The sequence below is a fragment of the Eumetopias jubatus genome, unplaced genomic scaffold, assembly GCF_037043125.1.
Source record: "Eumetopias jubatus isolate StellerSeaLion01/CBP00866 unplaced genomic scaffold, mEumJub1_p1.0 scaffold_4, whole genome shotgun sequence".
Classification (NCBI taxonomy): Eukaryota; Metazoa; Chordata; class Mammalia; order Carnivora; family Otariidae; genus Eumetopias; species Eumetopias jubatus.
Window position 1 is genome coordinate 153,350,950 of NW_028274810.1, and position 4,273 is coordinate 153,355,222.

Sequence of the window (4,273 nt, forward strand, 5' to 3'; positions counted from 1 at the left end):
TGAGCTAGGGCTTTGATAGGTTGATGAACATTAATTTCCAAGGCTTTTTAAGGGAGAATATTTAACTAGGAAACATTTAAGTTAATTAAACATTTAAGTTAATTAAAACATTTAAGTTAATTAAAAATACCATATATTTGAAAGCTTAGAGAAATATTTTTATTTATTAATTTTATTAATTTATTTATTAATTTTCTTATTTCAAAATAATTTTTGTGCACTGCCCCTCCCAAGTAATCCTGCCGAGTAAAAGTTACTGTTTATAGAAAGGTATTATCAAATTTTGTATCTTTCAAATATGTTTGTTCATTATACTCTGTACTACTCTAGTCATTTAAATACACTTGTATATTTTTCACATGTCATAGCAGAGTATTTTGTTATAAAATAAAGGAATGAACTGATAAATGAATAAGTGATATATTTACCACAAAGTCATCATCACTCTCCTCTGTCAGTGGTAAGAATTACAAGCCTAAATTTAGTGCTGGTGTTCAGCCCTTTTTGTCCTTCTAGGGTTTTTTTCTGCCCAATTGTGAACACTCTTTGGGAACTAGTTCTTCAGGAACTTTCCTGTTAAACCTTATGCATAAGTTAGCTAATAATTAAGGCACAGGCTTAAATGTATAACAAGTAAATTAACTTATGTAAAGCACATCTAATAGTGTATATAGTAAGCCAACAATAAATATCAGTTCCTTTCAAATATATTTTAATTTTAATATATTCTCTTGCAAACATTGAAGGGCCTTCCTGATCTTAAGAAATTACATTAAAATGAATGAACATTGGCATCTATATTTTTGAGAAGCCCTTTGCCTCCCTGAGAGGTATGTCACATTGATTGTTGCTTCTTTATTGACTCACAATTCTAACTGTGCCAGGGTTTTCTAAGGCAAAGAGGCTTTCTCAATTTACAGTCTTTAATGCTTTTACATGGATACTGCAGGTGGTCTTTAATCAGAAGACACTTTTCTACCTCTTATCATGATGTATAGGCACTGAACAGATGCAGGGTCTGTAGTCAGGTAAAACCAATACCTGATATAGAAACCTGGACACATGAAAGAGCTCCTATCAAGAAATTGCTTATGACCCATGTAGAAAAGTTTGATTAGGATTTGTACAGAGGCATAAGAAAGCTAGATTCAAAATAGAAAATGTAACAAAATTAATTTTGCCTCATTTGTTTAAAAAATAAATTCTAAAGTAATTTTACAAATTTCTAAAACTCTGCTTTCATTGAGTTAACAGATGGTGTGTTATAAAACAAAGAGATTATTTCTTAACTTTTTCATGGAATTAAAAATATAGTGATATACAGTTTGCTTTGCAACTCACTAAATTTTATTTTGGAATTAACTTTATCATTTTTTTAAGATTTATTTATTTTAGAGAGTGAGTGCATGAGCAGGGGGAGGGGCAGAGGGAGAGGGAGAGAGAGAGTCTCAAGCAGACTCCCCACTGATCGAGGAGCCCCATGGAGGGCTCCATCTCAAAACCCTGAGATCATGACCTGAGCTGAAGCCAAGAGTCAGATGCTCAACTGACTGAGCCACCCACGCGCCCCTAATTTATCACTTTTAAAACCTGAGTTGATATGAAGTTCTAACACAGTTTTTCTTTGGTCTTGGACAGCATCCCTCTGCCATTTTTCAAATCAACAGTCTCTTTTGCAAATAGGTGTGTTCTATACATGGATATATTTGTGGATAGCTCTGTGTATGAATGTCTATAAGGATATAAAGTGAAAATCTATTTTTTAAGTTCCATCTTGTCAGGAATCATGTAAGATGAAGGACAAAGATTGGAAATGATTTCAATTTGGTCAGCAACTTCTATTAGGTATATAGTAAGGAGAACAATTTAGCATTAGATAAATGAGCTTTTATTGACCACATTCCACCATAAGGCAGCAACCTGCAATCTCAAACAGCAAATATCTACATGTGATAGTCCCAGGTTTAGAACATTGTTTTAGGCTATCATTACGAACTTTTAAATTTCCATTAAATACTATGATCTTTTGACAGGAAGATATTAAACATACAAAATCCTAACAACTGAACTCTCTCCCAAGTGGTATAATCAATATCTATTACTAACAAAAAAAAAAAAAAAAGAATTTACTGTTAATCTGAGACTGCTACCTCATTTGCCTTTCTATATTTATCACCATTGTCAAAGCTATTATAAAGCAAAATTTTGAATTTATATAAAGCGAAACACTTGGTCTACATCTTAGGGAAAGAGGGCTATAGATTACCATTTAATATGGTTGATAGCACATGCCAAATGTCTGCAACACTTTTAAGAAGCAACTCTCTCACTGAGAAAATTAATTTTATGACCTAAACTTAGCAAAATGATACCCAAGTAGCATTAAACTTTTTAGTGCATTGCTACTGCTCTTAAGACAACTAAACCTTTTGCCACATTTTGCTTAATAGTTCATGCTGGATATGAAGCAGCCAACTTTTCTGTAAACCTTGGTAACTTTCTCAGAATAATTTAGAAAAGCAGGCATTATAAAATGTTAAAGGTCGCCAAGATTTTAAAATCTAATATCACCTTTGTTAAAAATAACCTCTGACTTACAGCATTACTCATCTGCCCTTTCTCTCAGACTTTATTAAAAACTATGACCAGTGAGTCAGAAATAGGGGCTTTAAAGGATGTTAAATTTTCAGGGTGAAGCATCTTCTGAAAACTCATCATTTACACACTTGCCATTGTTTTTCACAATAATCCTTTTTGATTAGTCTTCCATCCTTCCTGTAACCTTGGATTTTGAGGACATTTCACTAAATCACCAAGAGCTACCTACTTTCTCTTTTTAAAACATTTTCTTTCATAATTCAGCCAAAATTTCCATAAAACTCTTGGGTTTCTCACCCTATTTTATAAGAAATAAATCTTCACTTTCATATATTTTCTTTTTGTCATTCTATTAGTGAGACTTAAATGAAATCTTTTCCTCTTATATACTATTTCGGCATTCTTTAAAAAGCTGCTTTTTCTGGTGTGTTTAAATTTTAAAAGTTTATCTCGTTACTTTTGAATTTTTCTACTTAATTATATAATAATAATGATTTGAAAAACTTATCAGTTTATCTAACTTAAAATAAGTTGTCTTTACGTCAATTTGTAATTCTCCCATTATTTCTTGCCTCTTAAAAAGTGACCAAATTTCCTTTCGGCCAGAACCGCCATCTTCCAGTAATTTGCCAAAATGACCAACACAAAGGGAAAGAGGAGAGGTACCCGCTATATGTTCTCTAGACCTTTTAGAAAACATGGAGTTGTTCCTTTGGCCACATACATGCGAATCTATAAGAAAGGTGATATTGTGGACATCAAGGGAATGGGCGCTCTTCAAAAAGGAATGCCCCACAAATGTTACCATGGCAAAACTGGAAGAGTCTACAATGTTACTCAGCATGCTATTGGCATTGTTGTAAACAAACAAGTTAAGGGCAAGATTCTTGCCAAGAGAATTAATGTATGCATTGAACATATTAAACACTCAAAGAGCCCAGACAGCTTCCTGAAGCATGTGAAGGAAAATGATCAGAAAAAGAAGGAAGCCAAAGAGAAAGGTACTTGGGTTCAACTGAAGCGCCAGCCTGCTCCACCCAGAGAAGCACACTTTGTGAGAACTAATGGAAAGGAGCCTGAACTGCTGGAACCCATTCCCTATGAATTCATGGCATGATAAATGTAAAGAAAATAAAAGACCTGAAGACTAAAAAAAAAAAAAAAAAAAAAGTGACCAAACTTGAATTCTTAAGTTTTTAAATTGAAAAGCATTATGTTGTCTGATAGCATTCTCAGAATTGAGTATCCAAAATGCTTTGATCCTCTTCCTGCTAGAAACTAAAAGAAAGCAAACAATAATTCTATCTTCTTTTTCTTCCTCTTCCTCTTCCTAACATGTAGGGAGAATTTGCTGTGTGCTCAGGTCTTTATATATGCATTATCTAATATTCTTATCCAATGAAACAGCTGCTATTATTCATATTTTGCATGTGCGGTACTTGAAGGAATCTATCCAAGATCACAGAGCTGGAAATAGTGTGGGGTGCACTGTGGTGGTCCCACCAGCACGTACGTTTTTTATCTGTGAAAAACTGGGTGTGATTTATTTTCAAAGTTCATATTGTAGGTTGAAAACAATTCACAATAGAAGGGAATCTGAAAGAAAACAATCTATTTTCACAGTTTCTATGGTGTTTTTGCCAAGTTGTGAGATACCTCAAGATATCTAAATGTC

At 33.3% G+C, this 4,273-nt stretch overlaps 1 pseudogene; it reads left to right on the forward strand.

Moving 5' to 3' along the window:
- The first annotated feature begins 3,206 nt into the window (after window positions 1–3,206).
- On the forward strand, window positions 3,207–3,738 carry LOC148164621 (large ribosomal subunit protein eL21 pseudogene; annotated as a pseudogene).
- The last annotated feature ends 535 nt before the right edge of the window (window positions 3,739–4,273 follow it).